General features: G+C 40.3%; 1 protein-coding gene across 1 annotated transcript in view; it reads right to left on the bottom strand.

Annotated features, from left to right (window-relative positions):
- Positions 1-17,361, bottom strand: part of LOC308226345 (cadherin-4) — a gene marked incomplete at its 5' end in the record, with an annotated part of 462,244 nt that overhangs the window by 386,507 nt on the left and 58,376 nt on the right. The gene's annotated exons all lie outside the window — the stretch shown is intronic.

Raw genomic sequence — 17,361 nt, 5'->3', positions numbered from 1 at the left:
CACAGCTCTTTCAGAAACCCAACTGTAGGTGCACTCCCCAACTTTTACCCACTCCACGAGCTACCACAGAGGTCCTCACACCCATCAGCTCTCCCCCCTTCACCACTCCATTTTTAGGGGTAGATGTATGAGGAAACAGATTGGAGCCATCAAAGCTGTGCAAGCTTGGCTTGTCCTCCTTGGGGAAAGAAAGGCACAAATGAGACCATTTAATGACTTAAGCACAGCAATGGCTTAGGCTTGTCCTTCTTCTGCACTCACGTTTCAATTAGATCACTGGTGTCAAGGAAATGGGGATCAGTCACTGGGGTGTAATAGCTGGATAAAATCAATTAAAATTCCACAGAATACTTTGGGTTTCCTCCAGATAAGGAGAGTACGGAATTCTCAAAGGCTGGGATCTCATCTACTTTCACAGTTAGCAAAAAGTTCTTGGGGAAGGAATAAGTACAAACAATCAGGAGTTTTTCACCTATCCATAGTTCCTTGGTCTCAGAATTTATTAAAAGATCCACTCTCCTGATTAACCTCTCTCTGTTATTTCCACTAGACAGACAATTCCAATATTTATATAGGGTCTTTCAAGAGCAGCGACACACTATTTAATAGCATTCTTTTTAATCAATTGTTCTCTTATAAGCACTCTCTATAGCATGAGTTTGTCTTCAGCTCAGCTGCTCCAGTCACCATATGAATTATCACCATCAGACATAACAAGATACGCCTTATTCATGTTCAGTATTAAAGTCAGGTTCTGCCACCCTTGCCACTCAGAGCACTAGGAAATACGAACAAATGAAGTTTAAAATAAGTAAATACTGTTCTTACATATACCTAATTCATATGTTATCTTCTGATGTGTGGAATTGCTTTCCCAGTTTTATGAAGACATTCGAGGACTGGAAAACAGAAACTGGGAGGTTTCCCCTAAGCCATAGGGCCAACAGTATCTGACCCAGCCTATTCCCTCTTCCCTGATGCCATTACTCAGCAGACAGAGCTGTTGATATGAAAGCTTTAATACTTAATATATTTGCTGTAATAGCCTTACTGTACTAGACATTTCACATATAGCTGAAAAAAATGCTATTTCCAACTTTCCAATTATCTTCACTGAGCATAAGACTACCCGAAATAATTGTGCACATTCGGTGCAGTTTTCCTAAGGATTTTCTTCTCTTTAATTACATTAGAAAGCTGCTGATTGTAGCTGATGATACAGCTTTGTCAAAATGGAGCCAGCACCATCAAAAGTAGAGCACAATAGGCAAGATGACCTTTCTGCTGTGTATGAAGCAACAGACCAAAGTGAAACGAATTAGATGGAAAATGACACTAAAAAAAGGAGCCCATTGTTATTACAACCATGCAACTAGGGAGAAAATTTACACAGGAAAAGTGTACTTGTGATTTCCCCTCAAACACAGAGTGAATCAAACAGATAACACCTGCAGCACTTTGCATCTCCTGAGTTGAGCTAAACAAACCCCTTTGTTTGTGAACTGTGAGGTTGGTGATCCAGCACATTCATCACTGGGGAAAAATTAAGCTCGGTGCTTCCATTCACATTGCTTCTATGCCATATACTGAGCTAATTTAGATTTCATTGCTGAGGCCAAACCCCCATGCTGGCTTGCACTTGAGCTACCTTAAAGAGCGGTTGTGAACAACACCAACAAAACACAATTAAAAAAAAAATCCATATCTTTACCAAGTAAATTTCATTTCTTCCAATTTCAGATGGAAGTTTCCAGTCTCGTAGGAGTAATAGGACACAACCACTGACATTATAATTTAGTAAAGGGAAAAGAAATCATATCTGTCAGTCCATCTCTGGATCACAGGGCCTCTTTCTTGTTCCTCCTAGCTGACCTTTGCAACAAAGCTGTCAGCTGGGAAGAGCTTAATATCTTGAGAAGATAACCCCTTTAAATTTATTCCCTGGCTCACTGACATTCTGTCAACTAGGAGAAAACCTAGCCCAAATTTGGGATCACTAGGAATTCTTTCAGCTTGCTCAGCAGCATGCCAATGCTATGCGCAGGGTAAACTCCCACAGAGCCTGATCCTGTAAACTGTCAGGAGTCCAAGAACTTCACTAATGCCTTTTAAGTAGCCCAATGCTCACAAGGTAGAAGAAATCTGGGGGCAGAAAGGGTTTAATTGTATTTTGTCTTTTAAACACATTAAGTACCACCATATTAGAAAACACTGACCTCAGCCCACCTACATCTCTGTCCCCAAATTTTGACATACTTTGAGGAACAGAAATTCCCCCATCCTTTCCTAGTTGGAGGGACTTTCAAGGGCCTCCTTGACCAAAACAGGAGGTTCCACCCACAGAGATGGAAGATGGACCTGATTTCAACCCAACAGTGTTAAGCACCACCTGCATACACTCTTATATACTCTAAGAAGTTCAACTTAAACTAAGGAGCCTGTGAACCTCTAAGGTTTTCCTTGTATTCTTCAGGAATGTTTTCTGATAATTTATAGCAGTTGTGATTCCAAACAAATTATATCTCTCTTTTTACTCTGTCCTGTAACTCCCTCCAGTTACTCTATATGAAAGTACCTATACCTGAATGCCAGACTATGACCTAGGGAATAGGTGCTGAAGATGAGCCATTGACAAAGTCTGTCTGCTCAAACACTAACTGCGTCAATGACTGAGCACAGGCGCAGGGAGACATTTGATCAGTTTGAGATCCTCACTCGTGGCCCTCAGAAATATTGCATTTGACAGTGTTGGTGCCTTGAAGTCCCCCTATGCTCAAGCTTAGCAACATCCAGGATCCTCAAGTCCCACTTCTCACAGATCAGCCCCTACTTGAAACCCTCTCAACTCCCCCTTACAAAGCAGAACAGTGAGTGTTGTAGCATTTCTCCGCATGACAGTTAAAAATAAAATTAAATATAAAGCACTTAAACAAGGGTGCTGGAAACCACTGGAGATTTTGGCCTTCAGACAAAAGAAATGTTTACTTCTTGTACAGCTACTGAATAACACATCACACCTTCTCCGCTCACCCTGCAGAGCCGTTCCGCTTTCTAATGATGGGAAACAAAACTTCTGAAGAAAAACCTTCATTATTCTTATATTGTTATAATACGCAGATATTGTATGAAGGTATTAAAGCATTCATTTAAGGCTAAAAGGTACCACTACTAATTCTAAATAGTGTGAGAGAAACCAGGATTTTGGGTAATGAACATTTTGGGCAGTCAAATTAGCTACCATCCAAGCTGCTGTTTGCTTTTATTCCCTGATTTTGCTGGACTTCTTAAGAAGTCTCTGCCATCAAAATCATTCAGTGTCTTAGGACCAGAATCAGCCTTTCATTATCTGAAGCCCATTTAACTAAATTTTCCACAGTCATTTTTCAGTAAAATGCAGCTTTTAACTTCCTTCCCCCCTTTCTATCCACAAGCACTGAGTGGATAATAAAGAACTAGGAGTCAAAAAACTCCAGGGAAAAGACAATCAATTCAAAAGACCTTATTTATTAAACCATATTAAGTGAACATACATAATTTGCAAGTTCAGTTGTAACAGCTGACATCTGCCCTTTGCTATGTTAACAGTAAGGTCTGAAACCCACATCAGCCACCTATAATATTGGCACTTGGCAATTAGTGTGTTTTAAAAATGCATTTAATAGGAAAATCCAATCAGATTTATTATAGAAGAACTTTAATTTAAATTGCTTGTTGTTGGTGCAATGGAGCATTACTGCCTGTCTTTGCTGCGAACAGAAAACAATACAAAGGGTTTTGGAAGGGAAGTTAGCAGGGCTGCAGGGTATACACCTATTACCTTAAAATTTGATGTATTTCTGACAGCATGCAGGGAAATGCCACACATTTTGTGGATCTAAGAGCAACCGAGTAACACGATTACCAGCCTCTGACATTAGGCTTTGCATGCAAAACCAGAGATGGCAAGATTATTACGTCTCTATCAGGGAATATGGCACTATAAACTTAAGCAAAGGAGTCGGATAAAGCAAAGACAACAATGATTAATGTATGAATAGTATCCACTCAACCATTGAGGCAATAATAAAGGTATTAATTTGGCTGCAAACATTAAAATATGTACAGTAAAATAGATTTTTGAACAGTGCAGTGTGGCATAACCCTAATACAGTACATTAAAATCATTCATTACAATGAATAAATAGCTTAATGAGATTTGAAACATCTAGCACTCTGTGCAAGTGGGTGATGAAGTGAAGCCTGATATCAGCATTACTGAACATAAATTATGCAAAAGTAATACTTTCAGTGTCATCTATTCACTTGCATTGTTGCTTTTGTTAAATATTCAAGTGTACATCTTTCTAGGACAACATCAAATTAGTCTGTACGAGTTCACAACAAATTCACCTACCATAGCCTGATTTGTATAGAAGTAAACAAAATGAAATTATGCCCATGCAGTGTGATTTCCTTCCATTCATTTATTTTTGTGAGGAAGAGAAATACGTCTTACCGGGGGTTTAATGTCTCTTCTTGGGTTTTTGTTGGGGATTTTTTGTTGGTGGTATATTACTCCCCAAAATTCCATTGCCACATGAAGCACTGTATTCTATGTTAAACAGCAGGAATATGTAATATACCATGTTCAACTGCAGGGGTGTAAGATGAACTGCTGGAGTACCTTCTTCCCCCCCTATTAATTTAAATAGCTTATTAACAAATCAAGTAATTTCATTTAAATTACGCGCCTAACCATGTAATTACTTAAGTAAAGTCACTTATAGCACATTTTTCTTCCCATTTGAAACTGTGATGTTGGAGCCATTATATGCTAAAGCAGAAAGAAAAGTAATTACTCTAACAATGATTTTTTTTAAAGGCTGGTACACAAGTTCTGTGCAGCATAGACAAGGCTGTGGATTTTGTTTAATGATCACTTATTTCTTTGCTGTGTACAGACACAGCTCTGAATTTTGGATTAATTTCAATAAATATAAAAATCTTTATTCTAACTGCTCCAAAGCACTTGTTATTTACATTTGGAAGTGCAGGATTACTCATGCATGGCTGCCTGTCAATTAATCCAATATCACCCTGTGGATTTTCCCATTTGTAATTGGAAAATAGAGCTTTTCTGATTCTCTGCAGAAACAGCAGCCATTTAACTACAGGTGGTACTTGCAGTGGCAATGCACATATTCATGCCGTGTTTATATATAAAATAAAACCCCTATTTCCTCCAGAGATAGTAAAAGCATTTTTGAAGGTTATTTTCTTGCATCTAGTATTAAACTGAACTTTTACAACTGGCAAAGGTTGGAATAGCAGCAACAAAGGAAAGAAATTAACAATCTTAACAGCATTTTGTGGTTTAACCCTGGCCAGCAGCTGAGCCCCACACAGCCACTTGTCTTGGTGCCCTACAGTGGGATGGGGCAGGGAATGGGAGGAAAAATGAGAAAACTCATGGGTCAAGATAAAGGCAGTTTAATAGTTAAAGCAAAAGCCAAACATGCAAGCAAAGCAAAACAAGGAATTCATTCACCACTTCCCATGGGAAGGCAGGTGTTCAGCCACCTCCAGGAAAGCTGGGGTCTATCACACCTAGTGATGACTTAGGAAGATAAGACACCATCACCCCAAATGTCCTTTCCTTCTTCTTCCCCTAGTTTTATATGCTGAGCATATCATACGGCTTGGAATATCCTCTTGGTCAGCTGGGGTAGACAAGTGATAGCAAATTTTTCTTGCTCTTCTCAAAGGCCTAAATCCTGACGCGATGACTGAGAAAACAAACTGGACTTCTGGTCAAAACCAAGAGAAAGCCATTTTTCTTTCCCATCCCCAATAAGTATACTACAGCAGGATTTCCTACTAAGCTGCTCTCAATAGTGCGTGTGAATTGTTGATCCCTTCTGCTTGCTCCCCACAAGCACCAGAAGCAGAGGGGAGGTGACCCAGGAGAGCGCTCAGCCAGGGCACCATGTGGGAGATGGTGACAGCGGCATCAGCCAACATTCACAGCCAGAATGCATGAAATCCATGAGGAAAAACTGATGGATTCTTTGAACACCAGCTCCCAGAACTCCTACATATTCAATGCCAAAGAGAAAAAAAAGGAACTAAATAAAGATTAACTGAGTGTATATTCCCTACAGTGTCCCAGAAAACTTGGTATTTTACCAAGTTCAAAATCCGGCAAGTTTTATCATATGGTACCTATTCAAAGTGGCCTGAAAAACGTTATCAGTGTGCCTTTCCAGTCACCAGTGCTTACTCTCCTGAGTCTCTCAGATTCATAATGTATTTCTAGACAATTATTTACATCCTTTAATAAGCTATTTCCTAGAAAGCATTCACACAATTATTTTCATCATGGGCTATTTCTGCAGGAACTTTCAGTTTTATTGGATGTCATCATGCTGCACAGTGACGGTGCTACAACAGCCTTGCTACCAGCCATCAACCAAATTCAAGAGGTTTGTACCCCAGATGATTTTGTAGGGGTAAAGCTTGAACTCTCAGGATGCCAAAACATCCAGAAAGGAGCCCACGCTTCTGTTACCATGCAAGGAAACTGAACCAACTGAACCAAAGTACCCCAGCATCCCGTGTTCCTTATGAGAGGTCAGAAGCACAAGTAAACCCAGACTTGAGTACTATCAGGAACCCTGTCAAAGTCCAGTTTCCAGGCTTCACAGAAAACAACAGCTCTGACACAGTCTGATTCAACTGGAAAGCACTTGCTGACCAACAGCAGGTGGGGAGGGAGGACTTACTTTTAAAGTATACACAGCATGCTCCAATAAGCCAAATACAATTTAATGTCCAAATTCATATAGGAAAAAAAAAAAATCTCAGGAAGTGTGACTCAGCATGAGAAATCTCATTCCAAGAAGTAATTCTGGGGGAGATAAAAATAGAGTTCAATGCTGCTGCAGGATAAATAGGTGTTTACCTTCATTCAAAGGCAGAACTCACAGCCGAAGAGTCATCTCAGCTATCACAATAGCATTAACGTCACCTAATTATTCATCAAATGCAGAAGTGAAGCTTGCTGACCCAGTCAAACATCATCTTCTTTCCCCAGTACTCCCTCTGTCCCTATCTCTACAACACATGGCAAAACACAATGGTGGTACAGCAGCTGCCACAACAGGGGCCTTGGGCTCATGTTCGCAGAACACATCCCAATCCGATTACATGCTTCAGCAGCTATCGCTTCCCAAAATTCAATAGAAAGTAATTTTCAGCAATGAGGGCAATTAAAAGGTCTGCATACTACGAAGTAAGAATACCTGCTCAAACAACAATGTGGTTTATTCCAGCAACGCCAATACAGCTGTAAACAAAGCTGAAACCCAATGATACTAAGACAGGCATCAAACTTCCGTGCCCTGATTATGGGACTGTTAATACGGTTAATGAAACAGTTACAAGTTTAATACAGTATTAACTCCAGCACAGCTTGTTGTGCAGGAAGTTACATGTAAATAAATTTTGTCCTCTAATTAAAGGACTTAATGGTAAGTAAAAGGGAAAACTTTCATTGTATTTGTGGTAAACTGGTGTTAAAAGGTTCAAAATCAATGCAATCAACAGTTCTGGAGCTTATTTGTAGCCTTGCTTTCACCATTCAATATGAGTTGCTTCAACCTCCAACCACGTTTGAAATGTGAGGAAAAAAAAATAATGGTCATCAAAACCCGATGTTGATCAGTCAGGGGCCCAACTGCACTACCTGTGAAGCAGCAATTTACTGGAAGCAAAGTCAGGTCAATAAGGAATGCCATGATGATCCACACTGGCTTCCTACTCTTCATGCAAAGTAGCCAGAAGAGACACATGTGGTTGTGCTCACCAGACCCAAAATGCCAACACACAACAGCAATCCCACTACCCACAAGAGATGGAAGGATTTATTGTCCTGCTGTGCCAGAGCCAGACAAAGCTGAAAGGAGAGGTAGGGGAAAAAAGAAAATGGGAGGGAAAAAAACCCCAAAAACAATGGACATGGCCTGTGCAAATCCAGGAAGGAATCTGGAAATCCCTGAAGAAAGCCCATGAAAATCCTTTTTTACCCATGGAAACACAGTGAGGAGGAAAGCACTGTGCTTCCCAGGGAAAAGGGGTTCCCAATCCCTCTACACTCAAATGCAACTGCACCCCCCTAAACACACATCTGCAGATCCCCCTCCTAACAGAAACCACATGAAGATCCTTCCCTTTAGCTAACTTTGATCAAAATTAAACACTCCTCTTCCTAGGCCTAAGCAGCCAAACTCCTCATAGGGAGCAAAAGAAAGCAAAGAGCAGTTGTGTTGGAAATGGGCTGGCTTACCCAGGTCACCTGCACAGCTCCTGGGTCACGGATGCCTGGTTGAACACTTTGGCCACTTTCTCAGGTAACAGAAATCCCTTATGCCCTCAATCAAACATAAACGGAAGTCTTACTTCAAACCAGCAGTGCCTGCGCCATTGTAAGTCCCACGGCTAAGCACAGGTAATCAAGATACCTGTATTTAAATACAGAGCACACATCTCCACAATGGCAGCATATTTTCCCTTGCTTGAAAACCACCCCCAGCTCCTAAGCATTCACGCTGAACATCTTTTGGGTTTGACGTATCTTCCCAGCAGCTGCTTCAGACCCCTGAAGAAAGCTCCCACCATAACACAACAAAAATAACAGAAGCCTGACAAAGTGCCTTTCCTCACCCCGACAGCTGGCTTTAACTAATTTTCAGTTATTGAACAAGCTCGTGCAGGTGTGGAACGCTTGTGGCATGCAGATAAATGAAAATACCAGCTTCCTGCCGCTAACAATCACGCGGAACAGCGTCTGCGCCGGCTGCCACCACTGCCGTCACAACAGAAACCGCAGGGTGTCATCAGAATTCAGGTGGAGTACACACCGTGCCTTTCCCTTCCATAATCATTTTATTAAGCAGCTTTCAAGACACCAAAGCCGTCGCTTTAATGGCTCGCAGATTGTACTGTCTTTGGCCACACATTCTACAGTTAAATCAAGAGAAGCTGCTATGTCAGATGCAAGTTATCATTTGGTGGAAAAATAATCATATCTTCGTTTTTCTTCAAGAATACAATAAGCAAATTGTGCTGCCTTTATAGAGCTTGGGCAGGTTTCTGGTGTGGCTTGTCACAATCTGACGCTCAGTCTTGATGCCTCCAGAGCCCAACTCTTATCTTCTAGCAGCACTAAACCACAAGCCAATAATGAAATTACAGCACAAGAAAAAGATTCCAGTGGTCACAAGTGAGAAATTCTCAGAGCCAAAGATGACCCAAGGAAGCTTCATAAAGTGCAGGGCTTAAACTTCATAAAACATTTTTGGAAATACTTCAAGAAACCAGGCCTCTGACACTGAACCTTCTCATTGCAAAGGGTCACAAAGTCTGAACACATGAAGATTCAAATTACAATCTAGCCAAGAAAAAGCCATCGGTCCCCCAATGCAAAATGGAGTTAGCAATTTCAGCATCTAATTTGGAAACCACAATACAATGGTCCACAGAACATTTGGGATGTAATTTCATTTTCACACAAGGAAGCGAAAGGATCTCTCAAACTAGGCTAAACAGGCAAACACAGATTTTACTTGCCAAAATGGGTACAATTAAAGAGGCAATCTTCTATCAGAAGCCAACTTTAAATTTACACTCTCTTTAATTTGGTTAAGTTCAAATCTGAAGCAGATTTTTTCATTCACTAGTCACAACATGTGCTTCAGAATGCCTGATCAGGGGAAGTTCAGTACCGAGGACAGACTGCATGCCAACTGGCCTGCGTTTGCCAGCCATCCTGCCCCAAGATCTGCTAACTCCTCTCGCCCATCATTATCATAAAGGTACTCTCCAAGATGCATGATCTTCTATTCACTATGTCCTACTCTATAAACATACATTTAAGTAATATCTAGGCTTGCAAATCTTTATGCTTAAACTTGTTGTTTCATTCAAACTGGAAAAATCCACAACTGTCAATCTTTGCTGTTGGGACTCCTTTCGGGATTAGCTCCAGGACCTCAGGAAATGCTGGGGACCTCAGTAAACAGGACTTTCTCCTAATATATTGTAAGGAAATTGGAAAATTGGAAGGCAGGCAGGCTGACAGGAATGACAGAGTGCTCTGACTAATGAATTGATTGCCAGCTGACAGCAATCATTATCCTATTACAGAAAAACTCCTTTACAATTTAAATACCACAACACCTCTCTGCTTTTTTCTGTTCATATCATTCATCACCTTTATTTTTGTACTGAAATACAGTGACAATTAACTAAGTGCTAATATGACAAGAAAGGACTGAGCAAGACCAAAAGTCTACCTCAATATCCCCTCACAGAAAAACATCTATTTAGGTGATTAAATTGTGTGAAAACTTCAGAGACACAACTTCATATAAATTAAGTGCATTGTCATTACAGGATTAGAGGGCAGCCCTGGGAGAAGGTTCAGCTGCCGGTAAAAATCACAGCATTGCTGTGCCAAGACCAAGCTGAACTTCACCGTTGCCATATTTTGCATTGCAGAACCTACGTATGAAGTGCCAAGACATTATTTTTAAGAGCTGTTAAAACAAAAATGTTTTCTCAAGTCAAGGAAATGCTTTCATTTTTGCTGAAGACAAGAAAAAAAAGCACTTTGCTCGTGCAACCGGAGAACAAGGCACACAGGAGGCCTGGGGATCACATGTATGAAAACCCAGGCAATCCACTTAGCAGCATGTTTTCCTCACCACTAACGAAACAAGTAGATCTGGAAATACCAGCACTAACAAAGCCTGGCTTCCCCATGGTTAACCATAAGCTTAGAGAAGAGTTTCCCTGCAGTTGAAGCATTTATAAGGTTTTGCCTGCTGCCTAAATGCTCTGGTATCAAATCAGGTATAACGTACATCACAGATTTTTCCCTCTGGTAGAAGATTTTTTCCTCATATGCCCACCTATAATCCTTGCAGGAACTTTATTATCTTTGACTCTTGTACTTCTTGGCAGCAAAATCTGGACTGGATAGTGAAATAGGGCAGCAGGCTGAAAAATTACTAGGAAGTCTACAAGAGAGGAGAGAGACAAGGGGCACTAGAGCTTTGTTTCCTTAAAACAGCCTGAAAAGCTCTTGATGCAACACTGCCAGAACACAAAATAAAACTTAGATTACTTATTTTACAGAATATTTCTAGACTAGACAATGAACATAACTTCTAAAATATTTCAATATTATATTCAATATATGAATTTAACAAGTTTCCTCCCCCCAAGACACACCTTAACCCAAAATACTTCAGCCTAGGCAACATGGCAAGAGGAGAGCTGAATCACTTGACCTTTTCTTTTTAATTAAATTTCCCCTATTTCTACCATTCTTTCTTCTCAACGGGATATAGACAAATCCATTTTTCTCTGCTTGTTGTTTTCCAAGTCTGAATAGATGCCTCGTAAAAACCACACCAGCTGGTTCGGTTCTTGGGGCAGGGGTGAGAGAGCAGCAAGTTGTTTACTTGGCATTTCTAATGCCAAAACAAACCACCCAGCATAAAAACAACCTGAAGAATAGATGTGCCCACTTCATTTGCAAGCACAAAGGCCTAAATTGCAGACAGTCCAGCTGTACATACCCAGATATTTTTCTGCAAACTCAATTGAATGCTCCAGTGCTTTTCAATATTATTCTGCTTGTCAATATAACAAGATGCATGCACACAGAGCCCTCTGCCTTTCAATCAGCTTTTTCATCTAGTCCCAGTACTTGAGGGACAGCACTGCATTCTGTAATGCACCACCACAGTGCCACAAAAATGGCCACGAGCCACATTGTGCATTTCAGTATTCTGAGGCACTAACTTCAGGTTTAGATTGGAATCTTCAAGGTTTTCCCCCAGTCCACAATAGAGGAAGCCCCCTTTGGGAGCTTTTAATCTGTAAGACTTTGCCAAGAAGCTGATCATGTACGAAAATTGTACAATCTCAAATCCAAAATTTAGTTTAGGCTAAGCAACATTCCAATATTTGTCCTTCCTTAACAGAACCAGTTCACTAATTCCAAGTGAAATCCAACTTCAGCTCTCTGACATTTTCCCCTCTCCTTTTTTCTTGTTAAAAGAAATACTCCTGAAAGATCTCCAGTGCAGGACTTTTTTGTTGCTCTTTTTGGATTTCTTCCTTTTTCTTTTTTTTTTTTTTTCCTTTAAATTCCTGAATTATTAAGTGAAATTTCTGCTCTGGGCCCCATTTTGCGCTTTGTTCAAATAAAGCTACTGGCACATGGCACAAAAGCCCCTTTTTCAGAAAAGGGAAACCTAAACCGGAAAGGAACTGGGTCTATACCATGAGATTATTAAGGAAACGTTTGTCTCTAAACCACCTTAATTCTCATCTTGCTGCTGTACGGTAACACTGGGCTCATTGCTTTCTCTGTGCCTACAGCACATTAGGTTGTGCAAGCACCAAGGGGACTAAAGTAAATTCTTTGTTATGTCTACACAAAGTAGTAAATGAAGCATGCAGCTCCAACCTCTCCTGCAGTGGCCAGATCCTTCATGCTTTTCCTTTTGGAGCAGGAGATTTAATGCTATTTTCTTTCCCATATGCTCCATCACTAGTGTAAAAAGGAAAGGAAAAAAAAAAATCTAAAGGCTTCATTTTACACTAACTGCTCCCTTCAGATTTCGAGACATATCTTGATGAAAGCTCGGTTGTGATGGAGCAAAATCAAAAGAGGAAGAAATTTCACCCAGTGAGATGAAACTTAAAGGGGGGGGGAAGGCCTCAGAAAAAAGTTCTTTATTGAGTAATTATCCATAATCTTAGATAAGAAAACAGATCAAACAAATCCTCTTAAAAGAGTTGCAGTGGGGGGAAAAAAAAAGAGGCTTTCTGCAAGGGTTTACAAATAAAGCTAGAAAAATTAAAAAGCAGAAAGAATGGCAAATGTCTCCATCAAAATTAAAACAAATTATGCAGTTTCGACTGCTTCACTGCATGATGTGAAACGGCTCCAGGAGAATTCCAGAGGGAAGAAGCTGTGAATAAGCTCTTCCCCAAAAGCAGAACTCTTCAGAGGTTTCTGTTTTACAAGGTTTTTTCCAGCTACTTACTATGGGTGCAGTTGCCCAAGTGGGACCCCAGGAGGTGGAGAGCCCAGAAACAGGTCCCAGTGTGCTGCTCCCAGCTTTAGGTGCATAGCAGGCTTCTTTGCCCTCTGCTGACTGTCACCACCAGATTAAAACGAGCAAGACTTCAAATCATAAACAGCTATGACTTCCACATTTTCCCTGTCACCAGAGCACTGCAGAGATAATAATATGGAAGAAATTTTGTGTACCTGTGTTCTCATTGCCTTAAGACCTGAGCCCATCTTAAAAGTCTAATTTCCACAACTGTCATCTGTGAATTACCAGGGTGGTGGGCTCCCACTGACACCCATACCTATCAACTCTAATCAAACTTCGGGAAAACAGCTGGATAAGCTGTGCATAAATTTGTTGCCATGAGTAAAGACTTAAGAAAAAACCACAGCCTAAACTCACCATCCTTGCTTTAGTCACATCCTTCCTTGGACACATCCGTACTACATCTAACTTCCCAATCCCAAAATAGTCACACTCGATTCACGCGCTAACACTTACCAACCTGCCAGATGCAACCTCAGATGACAAATTTTGTTTTATACATGTGATGAAGACTGAAATCAAAAACGAACTATAAATATTTTGATGAGAGACTTTTTGTCACATTGTGAAAACCTAATTAAAAGGCTCGTTACATGTGAGAGTAAGCACTGTCTAAATAAAGATGGTGTTGTCTTGCTTGTTATAAACCCAAACTAGAGAATCCACCCCTACTCCCAACCCACACATGGCTTACTGTCCTCCCGCAGAGGCTGGGATGGAGCTTCTCTAACCCATCTGTAACATCTACCCTTAGACAATAAATTTGCTGGATTTGGGACACCACAGTCTCCATCATCTCTCCATCATCAATGGCAATCCACATGCAGCAGAAGGTAGGGCAATACCGTGATCAATCAAGCAAAGTCAGCTCAGTGCTCCTTTCCCCCCAGATCAAACCCTCTGTGCTGCTGAGCCTGATTAACTGCAGATCATCCTACCTCTATGCAGTCTTTTTGCACTGTGGTTTTATTCATGTTACTCTTGGACATTTAAATAAATTTCAAAGAAATAAACATATACTCACTTAGATGTCAGCTTGTTTCTTCTTAAAATAAGTGCTTCTAAAAAGGTACTTTGAGTCACGAAAACAAAACATACAACAAACCTACAGCTGTAATCTGTTGCTTTTTCTTGTAATAGATTCTTAAACTCTAACTTCAAAAAGATTACAAGCAAAACTATTATGTTTCAGCTTAAGTGCATACCTGACCTCCTTTCTAAGTGTTTTGCCCCTTTCAGGCAGGGTACTATTACATCTCCAGAGGTGATTTGGAATTTAAGGCTGGGAGTTGCTGCCTGACCTCCTGTGCATCTGTTCAGATTCATTTACCAGCCATCACAATCTGGTGTGCCCTCCTCTCATACAAAAGCATGGTGCTATTGAGCAAGCAGTGACCCAGGCCACCATCAACCCACAGTCTCAAGAATCAAACCAGAAAAGGGACTTTTGAACATTTTTCCTTCTGATAGATAAACTTTACATATATTTGACACTTTGCAGATCTATTAAATTACTAGTTTCAGCTGTTATTTAAATGCTTCTACCTCTACAATGCTTTCATCAACACTGCTTGTCCTTCAGAGCAAATTAATTATCCAGAAGGAGGGAATATGATGCAAGTTATTTAACAAGACCTCATCTATCTATATGACTAAATGGAATTAGGGCTCCTAGGTCTGCCACCTTAATCTAAACCTTGAAGTACTCAAAAATGATGAGCTAGACCATGGACGGATGGGACTAAAGCAGCCTTTATGTCATTCATTAATGACACAGCACATCTTGGTAGATGCAGGATGGGATTGTGCTAGTGACTGAATGTATAAGGGCTAGAAACAGAAATACACATCCACATAGAATCTGGAATAAAACAAGCTTTGCACTCTGGGAATGTATCCTCACATCTTTGCAAGGTTTAATCTTGCAGGTGGTTTTATTAAAAGAGGCAACACCAGCCAGGACACAGGGATCATGACTTCAGGTGTCTTGTATTTTTTGATGGACTATGCCAAACATGGAGGTTAGATTTAACTACACTAAAAGGATTCAGCTAGTTGGAGATGCAAATATTTTGGCGCCTCAGGGTATCTTAAATATACATTAACAGGCACAGAAGATGTCTCTGTTTCTAGCTCCATACCTGGGAGACATCAGTGTTTGTTTCCAACAGTATTTTACATTATTTACAATCAATACAAATCCATTTAAATGTAAAGATGTAACACATTGCTATTTGCCATCTCTTCTCAGATAGATCGGTTACAAATACTTAAAAGGTACAAATCTCTAAAGGAGCTGACATTGTATGGATCTTCCAAAGTCAAACCAAAGAAACCAGTATATGAATGAAAAGCAAGTGATCAAAGTTCAAACATTTTCCTACCCAGATGCTGGGTAGGAAAAAGAGAGCTACAATGGAAAATAAATTTTCTCTGAAAATCATGGAAATCATAACTTTTTTTTTACCCCATATTCTGGGGGTTGGACTCCATTAAGCTCAGAACAGTTGTAATTTAAATTTCTCCCTCAAAATACAACCTTCATAAATCAAAATATTTTACACAAACAGATTTCAGCTACCATTTTGTTAATGGAAAACTACATACGGGAAAACACTATATTTACCTATTTGCATTTAATTTTAATAACAACTTCATTTTTATTTGAGCATTTATTTTCTGACAATTTTCCTTTCTTCAAAGTGCCTGTTTCCCAGGATAAGGTTAAGAAAAAGAGAATAAATTGTTCCACTCAAAAAAATATTTGTGAGAACATAACTGAGTATTTCAGTCAGTGACAGACACAAGCATTATTGTGGCACCTTTATGCATTAAATAGCTATTAGACTTTATAGACGAATAAACGGGTGACACGTTCCCTGATGTGCTACAAAGGTACTCAGAAAAGTCAAATGAAATCTAGTTGACCCTTTTGACCCTAATATCCATGAATTCATCAACTTTATTTCACATTCACTTGACTCACTAGCTTCCCCTATGTTTGTAGGATAAGTTAGCAAACTCTATGCATCAAGGTCTTCATTGCTTCAAGGTTAGACAACTCTGAATCAATCAGCGTACCTCCAACTGGCTATGGTTCAGCCAGAATAGCTGACGCTAGAGCTCGTCACGCTCAGTATTGACAACAGAAATTAAATCCTTACTCAAAACTCCCTACTTGCTTTCCTATGAACTGAGCTTAAAGCCCTACTGTGAAAGATACTTCACTGGTCCAGGAAGAAAAACTCCCAATCCCCTCTCTGTGACAACAGGGCCAGAGCTGAATGGCCTGGCTGAATGGTCCGGATGAGGTACTGGGAGACATTTTTGCTTGCAGGATCCCAAACCTGTTTCAAGAGACTGGATCTACGCTGAGAAGGGTTCACACCTTAACATAGTCCTAAAAATTAACAATCTTGGAAACACATAGCACAAAAGCTGCACTTTGATGCTTTTTTATTCTAATTTATGCCACACATCTCAAGGTACCAAGCAAGATTAGGAAATTGCTACTCGTTAGGAATCTGCAGAGAGCTCAGCAGCACCACCCAGTCATGCATATCCTATTCTGAACACTCCAGCATATTTTGGACTTCTGTTGTTTTCTACACTTAGCATCCAAGCTGCGTATTTCTTCCAATTGATGCACTAATAATATTATTGCTCTTTAATGGCTTTTTTTAATTATATAATTATTCCAGAAGCCTCACAGACATGGAAAATATATGTGCACTAGCTTTTAATTGCTTTATCATCGTGACTATAATCACAAAAGAGGACCTTCCAGAACCGAGAGCCAACTGAGGCTTTTATTCATTGAGTTCTACCTGTCACCATAATAAACACTCCTTGGAAATCTTCCCCCATGTTCTGCTGTATTTTACACTACGTATCAAAGAGTCTCATTTATGTATTTGGAGCAGGTGGTTGCTTTTGTACAAAACTGCTTCAGTTTCTCAGGATGAAGCGCACTGTGCAATGAGATGTGGCACACGCTTCGAGGTAAGCTGGGTATCCCATACTCAGGGTGGAATTGTGTTACCAGGGCTATACAGCATGTGCTTGGGCACCTTCACAGCTATAGATGAGCTTGCCCAAACACCATGTGTGCAGGGTGGCTGGGAACACCAAAGTCCCATCCAGCTCCTCTTGCCCAGCTCCGCAGTTGCTTCCTCATCTTCTGCTC

The sequence above is a fragment of the Psittacula echo genome (genome assembly GCF_963264785.1).
Source record: "Psittacula echo genome assembly, chromosome: 12".
Classification (NCBI taxonomy): domain Eukaryota; kingdom Metazoa; phylum Chordata; class Aves; order Psittaciformes; family Psittacidae; genus Psittacula; species Psittacula echo.
The sequence above is the reverse complement of the archived record's forward strand: the minus strand, read 5'-3'. Positions and strand labels throughout refer to the sequence as shown.